At 45.8% G+C, this 9,255-nt stretch overlaps 1 long non-coding RNA gene across 1 annotated transcript in view; it reads left to right on the top strand.

Annotated features, from left to right (window-relative positions):
- LOC147007289 (uncharacterized) overlaps positions 1-9,037 on the top strand; it is a 10,336-nt gene extending 1,299 nt beyond the window's left edge. The window contains exons 2-3 of the long non-coding RNA XR_015054289.1: positions 6,913-7,155; positions 8,608-9,037. This is a non-coding gene — a long non-coding RNA (uncharacterized LOC147007289). The remainder of the gene's footprint in view (positions 1-6,912; positions 7,156-8,607) is intronic.
- Positions 9,038-9,255: the final 218 nt, after the last annotated feature.

Genomic DNA, 9,255 nt, shown 5'->3' with positions numbered 1-9,255 from the left:
ATGATTCCACCACCCACACACCACCTCCAATTATTTATTTATTTACCATTTCGGATTCCCCACCCACACACCACCTCCAATTATTTATTTATTTTCCGTAAACGATTCCCCACCCACACCACCTCCAATTATTTATTTATTTACCGAAAACGATTCCACGACCCACACACCACCTCCAATTTTTTTATTTATTTACCGTAAACGATTCCATGACCCACACACCACCTTATTTACTTATTTACCGAAAACGATTCTCCACCCATACACCACCTTATTTATTGATTTACCGTAAACGATTCCACGACCCACACACCACCTTTAATTATTTATTTATTTACCGAAAACCATTCCACGATCCACACTACATACAATTATTTATTTATTTGCCGTAAACAATCCACGATCCACACACCACCTTTAATTATTTATTTATTTGCCGAAAACGATTCCACGACCCACACACTACCTCCAATTATTTATTTATTTTCTGTAAACTAATCCACGATCCACACACCACTTTTAATTACTTATTTATTTACCGTAAACAATTCCCCGACCCACACTCCGCCTGCAATTATTTATTTATTTTCCTTAAACGATTCCACGATCCACACACCACCTTCAATTATTAATTTATTTACCGAAAACGATTCCACTACACACACACACCACCTCCAATTATTTCTTATTTAAAGTGGGAGTGGCATAGGAAAGTGGGCGTGGCTTATGAAAAATATTGTGTGGCTCAGGAGGTGTGGTCAAACAAGGGCATTGAGAGAAGTTTATCGGGTTTTGTGTGTGTGTGTGTATGTGTGTGTGTGTGTGTGTGTGTGTGTGTGTGTGTGTGTGTGTGTGTGTGTGTGTGTGTGTGTGTTGTGTCGTTGTGTCGTTGTGTCGCAACGCGAGGCTCCACAGCACAAACCAGCAAACCGATTATTTTTCAAATGGTGTCTATTTACCGTCATTTTTTATGAGTGCCAGTTTGCAAAATACGCAATAGGAAAAATATTGCCAGGCAGAGGAACAATTGTATGTGAACCAATACGTCTTGGCAATGAATCTTGGTCATTGGATCGGTCAGAGTGAAAAGCATAGTATCCAGCGCTTCGATCCAAGCGAATCCCTCGTCGCCTACCGGCTTGTTTACCTTCTCTCTCTCTCTTTCATGGAATGCAACACTCTCCTCCCACACCTCTGTCTCTCCCTCGCACCTCCCGTGATGAATAGCAACATTTGCTGAGGTGTCAATCTCGCCCCCCCCTCCACCTTTTCCTTTCTCTTCTCTCCTTTCTCTCCCCTCCTAGCTTCCCCAACCCTCCTTGCCCCTCCTCTCTATCCCTGCCCCCCCCCATGATGAAGAGCAACATTTGCTGAGGCATTAATCCCCACCACCCCTTCCAAGCCCTTCCCTCCTGAGAATAGTCTGAGAGTTTTTGAAAAGTAAAAAATCTGCTTTTTTAAAGGGGAAGGTCATAAGTGTTTGTGAAGACATGAGAAGGTAAAGAGTTCCAGAGTTTGGCAGTGGAGAGGAACAAACAAACAACGTAACGTCCCATCCTTGAGTTGCCAATGGCCACACAATGATCACGTGATGTTGTGGCTTGTCGAGTATTCCTTGGTATCGCTTATGGTGGAGGTACACAAGCAGCAAGTTCTTGTGAGCAGAAATCGAAGTAATATCTGTAGAGCTGTTGAAACATCAACAATGACGGGGATAGAGCGGGTGGAGAGAAAGCTCGAGATGGGAGAGCAGAGAGAATGAGGAAAGCTGAAAGAGGGAAGATTGGATATCAAACCCCGATGCCAAACTCTTTCAAACGCTTTTGAGATATCAAGGCCTCCAGCAAAGGATTCCCCAAAGTCTCTCCGAGTCTTAAGAGGCCCAGATATTCATAATGTAAGAAAGGACATCACGTGTCGATCTTGCCTTGTGAAAGCCGAATTGATGGTCAGACAGAAGACTCTGAGATTTAATATGATGGAGAAAATGGGAATTGAGAAGATATTCAAAGACTTTGGAAACAGTGGAAGTCAGAGCAATCGGACGGTAGTTAGGAGGGTTTGAACGATCATTCTTTAATATTTGCTGTACTAAGGTATGTTCCAGGTAAGAGGAAAAGTTTGGGTTTTTTAACAAAAACGAAACAAACGAGCAAGCACGGGTGAAAGTTCGAAAGTACGTTCCTTCAAGACACGGGGAGGACTGCCATCTTGCCCGTAGGCCTTGCTCATGTCCAGAAAGAGGAGTATTTTTTGACTGCATGAAAAGAGATTACATGGAGGGATATAGGATTGGTGAGGGAAGCATCAGAGGGAGATGTATTGTTAGAATCATCCAGTGTGGAGTTGGAGGAGAAAAGAGAAACAAAAAGAGTTGCTTTGTTTGTCGGACAGACGGCGATAGTATCATCGGAACAGAAAAGCAAAGGAGAGATAGAGCTACAGAAGTTGTTGGAGATACTTTTATCTAAGGACCAGAAAGATCTATTAGTGGAAGAGGATGAGAGGATGTCACCTTTCTTTTGATTCAAGGAATGCTTCACCTCACATATTGTTGTGGTTCCGGTTGCGATAATGACCGCTCGACGGAGCAGTTGGGCCGTCTCTCACTGAACACCCTGAATTTAAGGTCGTAACCCTTGGATAACTCTAAAGGTCACGGGTCCCTTCGCGGATTGTGGACGCCAATATTTCTTCGGCGTGGGGTAGGAGTAATTGTCCAATTCCGATTTACTTAAGTTACCACGTCATCTAACTACCGGATAAACCACACCCTCGGCCGACTCTGTCCGAACCGAGTCGAATTTACTGCTCGGGTCTGGCGTAACCGAGCGGGAATTACCAGAGCTGCGCCGGTCCAAATGACAACTTACGGCACAAACGGCCTCACCAATTCTCAAGCCTGAACCATGCTGGGTCAATGGTAGAAACGACAGGCAATGAACTGGAACATTTAACAGATATTTCTTTACAATAATAAGACACAGTGCAGACTTATTCCGAATAAAATGCAATGTACAATGAGCAATAAACACTTCTCCAATTTCTACTGATAGGACGGCGCCACCACTGACACACACACACACACCAAAAAGAAATGGGGCCGGCCAGCCTTTATTCGGACCTCCAGCCCGGGAGGATGGGCGAACTGGAGGGTCAGAGTTTTGCTGGTACCTGGCCGCGTTCGCACGGCTTGCCGACCTGCCCTTATTGAGCTCGGGACTCTTGTGGAATTGCTTGGGAAGATCGGATGCTCCAACCACCACGGTGGGACTCGAACCCACACAGACAACCAAGCGCCAAGGAACCAAGACGAAGCGGCAGACGCCAGCCAGCGCCAAGACGGAAGATGGCCAGCAGACCAGACGAAACAAGACCCAGATGGATCCCACCGACAATTATTCATCCCCTCCTGCTCGATGGGAGGGATCCGTCCTGAGGTAACTCTGCCTCCCATTGGACGGGGGCGTATCGGTGGCCCGCCCCCCCACCCCCAAAGAGGTTCTGTAGTTGTTTCTGGCCTTCTGGCTTCCCATTGGCTGGAGCGCCTCGGCTTTGCTCGCTCTTCGTCCATTGGCTGGAGGAAACACTCACTGCCCTTCTTCTGGGTGGAGCCTCGATCTGAGGTGATGGAGGCTCCGCCAACGCCTTCAGCCAAAAACATGTGGATAATGGAGTCGGTGCGCAAAGGTTTGGTTGGGTGGTGGAACGAAGTATGTTGTTGTTGAACGTATGTTGTTGTTGGGGAATCTAAAAAAAAACTAACGACAAAATAACTCACAGGGCACACATGAAATTCCCGTTACACACAGGGGATGGATTCTAACTACACACATATACTTCATGAAATAACTAAACTTTGGGACTGTTGACTGTCTGTGTGCAAGAGGCTTCCAAATCCATAACAATATAACGTCTGCAATGATTTCTGGTGGTTATGAAAGCTGAATGCGAGTCGGAAGAAGAAGAGTTTTCCATGTCTGATATGTGGCATCCCTTGAACTAATTGCCACAGAGCTGGAATTATTGTGTTGCAGGCCGGGGATCGGTTGTGATCACGACCGCAAGGTGGAGCAGTAGGGTCGACTCTGCCGAACACCCGGAATTTATGTCGTCACCCCGGATAACTCCGGAGCTGACGGGTCTCTTGTCGGATCGAAGATCGCAAATAAGTTGGCCACGTGGGATAGGGTCGATTGCCAATTTCATTTACCTAAATACCCACGTCGTCCAAATTACCGGGGAAATTCACCCTCGGCGGAGCTCGAGCGGAACGAGCCAGTATCGTGCTCGAACCGTGCATAACTGAGCGGATGGTTACCGAGAGCTGTCGGTCCAAACGTACATTTACGGCAACAACGGTCTTTCTCATTCCCCAACACGCACCGTGTTAAACCAATAAAAGAAACACAAAAACGAGCTGATACATTTAACAAATAGGGTATTTATTAACAGTAGGTGGGGAAGGAGGGAAGCACGTAAGGGCAGAGTTATCACGATTAATAAGAGATGTATTAATAAGGCAAATATTGTACAGCGAAGGCACTTCACAATTTACTGCTTAAAGATGGGCACACCGACAGACACACACACAGATACCCAGAAGGACATGGACCTGTCCACCTCGTGTGTTGGCTGACACGAGCGCACCAGGCCAGCGTCGAGAAGCGGTCTGAAGAACCAGGTGCCAGCGATGGGACCAGCAGAGCCCAGAATACGTGCTCAAGAAAACGGCCCGAAGAATCAGGCGCCAGCGACGGGACCATTAGAGCCCTGAACACGCGCTCGAGGAAACGGCCCGGAGAAACAGGCGCCAGCGAGAGCGATCAAAGTCCAGAGCTCCGCTCAGCGCTCATCCTGACAACCAAAACTCTCCTCTTTTTTTTCCAGCAGATCAGCAGCACTTATCCTCTGCTCTCCTTTCCTTTCTTTCTCTCTCGTGCCGTCCGTTCAGGCGTGGCCCTCTCTCATTGGCTGCCCGACAGCAATCTCGCTCGCACCCCTCTGATTGGCTGAGAGGGGCGCCATGCCCGTATTTGGAGTGAAATCCAAGATGCCAATGCCCCAAAGAAACCCCTCCTCGCACATTGGACTCCGCCCACGTATGTGCCGACACTCACGTAGGCCATGGCGTCGGTGTGAGGAAGTGAGGTGAAGGTGAGGGTGATGCTGCTGTTGTAGTTATAGTTGATATAAAATAAAAGAAAACCCTGACAATCAAAATAACTCCGCAGCTCATGAACATTTAATTACCCATGAAACAAGGGAAAGGGAGCCATCTATCCACATTTACTTATCCAAATAACTGAGCTATTGGACCTGTATGTTGAGTGCTCATGGCTTCCAGATTCGTAACAATTGAAGAATTGGTTGTAGAGATAGATTTGAAAGAGAAAGGGATCCAAGTCTCCATTCCTGCAAGAATAACCTCAACGATACGTTCAGCAGAGATAGAGGCATCGCCCAAGGCGGACAGGCTGTCGTCTTTCCAGGGAAAGTCAGAAAATAAGTTTTGTAAACCAGTCCAGTCAGCATTATTGAAATGCCAACACTGGCATTTCATCGGAGCAGTCCGATGAGAGGAAGTGGTGTTGAGTGAAGTGATGTTCACAAGATTGTGGTCAGAAGAACCAATTGGAGGTGAAATTGTAGTTGTAATGCAACGGATTGGAAGTGAAGAATAAATCTGAAGTCTTGGCAGTGTCGTCATGACGATCTGGGATATGTGTAGGGTGGGTGATAATTTGTTCCAAATCATAAAGAATGGAAAATGTTTGAGCTTCAACACCCACAGCAACCAAGTGGGAAGATTTTCCCATCTCCTCTCTGGCCTCGTCCTCCCCCTCCCCCCGCTCTGACTGCGATCTGTCCCTCGCCCCATATTTCTGCTGGGTGCTCAAGGTCTGCCATCAACCCCTTCTGTGAAAACTACCAAAATCAAGAATCACTGCTCACATTCATTCTTTCATTCCTCTTTTTCCCCGCCTTTGGAACAAACTGCCACACTGCCTTGAATCTCACTCTTCCCTCCAGGTCTTCAAGACAGCTGTTCATCACCATCTCAGATAATCCCCCATCCCAAACTGTGATATTTTCTTCCCCCGTTAACACCCACCCCTCCCCTCCTCCCCCAAGTCCATCTCCTTCCAAATTCCCAATTTTTTCTTCCTGAAAGTTTGTTTCCGTCTGCATCTTCTCCACCCCATGTGTCCTTTCCTTCCCTCATCCCTTATTTGTTCAACTCATTTTATCTTTCAACCAAACTATTGCCCCCCCATCACCACCACTCCCCCCCCACCCCCCTCTTTCTTTTGTTACTCTGCTCTTTTGCATCTTGAACTGTTCAATGTTCCCGCTCTTCCATGAGCGTTGACTTTGAAAGTAAATAAATCTAGAAGCATTCAATCTGGCTTTGCGAAAACTGGAATTGTGTATAATAATAATAATAATAATAATAATAATAATAATAATGATGATGATGATGTAATCTGGGTGGGTTTTGCGAGGAGGGCTGAACCAGCAAGAATGGTTGGTGCAATAACTTTCCAATCAGTGGGACTCCAGAGGTAGAACGTTTCCCTTTCTAAAACCTCCTGAGATAAATGATTGTGGGTACTCCAGTGACCATGGGATGAGAACACACCTGTATTGTAATTCCAGACGTTGTGAGCTCAAATTTCGATGAAAGGTTAAAATATCGATTTGGATTTTTGGGGTTCAGAATCTGAGCTTGTCTCAGAAGAATTAGTTACTCTTAAATTGCTGATTAAATTGTAGTATAAACCCAGCTGGTTCATTAATAATTTTTAAACAAGGGGTGATTTGAAAGAACGTTGATGAAGTTGTTTCATCGCGTCGTATTGAATTCTGATTCAACCTTTTTCACAGTTTACCATGTGGGCTGTTTTACAGTTTGTGTATTACAACAACCTGTGGAGTAGAGCCCAGTGTGACCCAAATATTGTCATAATGTGGGGAAACTCAAAAGCAGTGGACAATGAAGATTGGTGGTGGCAAGGTCTGCTTTGGGGAGATGGAGTCGGAGCAACAGAAATGTTACAATCTAATGGGTCTGTTGATGCGCTCTTCACGTTGGCGTATCGGTGGCATCTCGATCTGCTCAACGACTCGGATATAATCAATGATGAAAGCAAGGTAAAGTTGGAGGGGATGTGCGGGTTCAATTTGATTCAGGTTCCTCCATACGGGGACATTCATGATAATTTCCATCACATGATAATATGAGGACATTTCAATGATAATATCCGAACGTCCTCCACCGAACGAATTTGGTTTACTGTCAGTAGTTTATCTGTGCTGGAGTTCAAACATGTTGAGGGTGATGAGAATATTCGTGTGAGCTTGTTGTTGAGTGGGATGCTCCATTTTGAGTGAGCCTGCAGAGGGAGCCACACCATGACCAGGAAATTGCGCAGGAGCACAGAACAGAGAATTTGAACTGTGAGAACACCAACAGCTGGAGCTTTGGTTAAACTGGTTGTGTGGAACCACAGTCGAGGGAGGTTTAAATTAAATTAACGTGTTTTGTTGATATGAGGATAGAGTATGGATGCTCTCCCTCTTTGTACCTTTTATGATGTCTGCGGCCTTGAGAGATAACAGAGTTGGGTAATTAGCTTTTGTGTGGACCCTTTGTTTCCCAAATTGCTGGAGTAGGGGTAGGCAAGCCCCTCACCCCCCCCCCCCTCCAGACAATGGGACAGCTCCACCGGAGAATCTTGTGAGACCACGCCATCTTAGGGTCCTGAGATCGAGCTCCTTTGACTTCTGAATTAATACCAGGTGGAGTTGACTCAGCCTGTTATCCTCCAAGGTCAGCGAAATGAGTACCTGTACTGGTATGGGGACACAGTATCAATGGCACAGTCGTGCCTCAACAAAATGATAGCAACCCGGCAACCAACCAAAGCAAGAAGAAGAAGATCCGACTCCATCCACAACTTTTTGAGATATCATGCAATCTCGTTTTTAGCCCCATCTCTCAATGGTGAAGAATCACTTGAAAATTAAATAATTTCGTATCCAGATCCAGATTCGCATGTTCATCAAAATTTAATCGATTCCTCCTTGTGACACACGCAACGTGTCCACCAAGTTTAGTCCAAATCCATCCACAACATTGTGAGATATTGTGCGACACATCGTTATTGGCCCAATCTCTCAATGGTGAAGAATCACTGACATGATTCTCAGATCCGGATCCGGATTCAGATGTTAACCAAAATTAAGCCTTGCTGTCCATTGCTGATCACCTTCAAACAAAATAAAATTCAGAACGATTGGTGGAAAACTGTGATGAAAAATCGTGTGACAGACAGACAGACAGACAGGAGTGAAAACACAACTTCGTTCCACCTTCACTGATGGAGGTAATTCGAACAGGAGAAGGAGACTAACTCGAGAAATCCAAAGTTTCAGGTTGGTGATATTGGAAGAATTTTCAAGTGGAAATCACAGTTTGAAAAAGGTTTCACCAAAAGATAGACTGATGAGTTTTTAAAAATCGTTCATATTTTACAGTTTCTTGGATTGTATATTTTATATGATATGAATGATGAAGATGTTTGAGGTTCATTTTATTGACAGGAAGTTCAGCAAACAAATAATTTAAAGAAGCAATGACGTCACACCTCAAATCATGACCTCAACAGATGTATCCTTTCAAGGCAAGAGGTTGGAGTTTCACACTTCTCTGTCACGTCACTGTGAGCACGAGAGGACCAAGCTCAGGAGAACATAACAAGAGGTATCTGTTGAGATCTTAATTATTATCATCGAAACCAAACCTCGGGGAGAACCCTCCCATTGCGTTGCACCTCGCATTAAACCCCCAAACCTCACATTAAACCCCCAACCCTCACATTAAACCCGCAACCCTCACATTAAACCCCCAACCCTCACATTCAAACCCAACCCTCAAATGAAAACCCATATCACCAAATCCATAAATCATTTCCGGTTAATTTCATTAAACAGTCCAATATACATATTGTCGCGGGTCGCGCCCGCCGGCGTGCGAGCGGCCACGACTCATCGCCCACCGGACGGACAATTCTGTCGTGACCCTCTCGGACTAACGCCGGGAACTAGTCACGGGTGGGCCTTTCGGCCTCACCACGATCGCACCTCGCCGCAGCTCGACTCCGGACACGGGCCACTGAAGCGACCCGTTCCGTACTGTCGGGATAACCGAGCGGTGTGATATCGTCGACCTCGACGGTTCCGATTAATTGT

The sequence above is a fragment of the Eptatretus burgeri genome, unplaced genomic scaffold (assembly GCF_056783735.1).
Source record: "Eptatretus burgeri isolate ZD-2024b unplaced genomic scaffold, Ebu_testis_v1 Ebu_testis_scaffold_347, whole genome shotgun sequence".
NCBI lineage: Eukaryota > Metazoa > Chordata > Myxini > Myxiniformes > Myxinidae > Eptatretus > Eptatretus burgeri.
The sequence above is the reverse complement of the archived record's forward strand: the minus strand, read 5'-3'. Positions and strand labels throughout refer to the sequence as shown.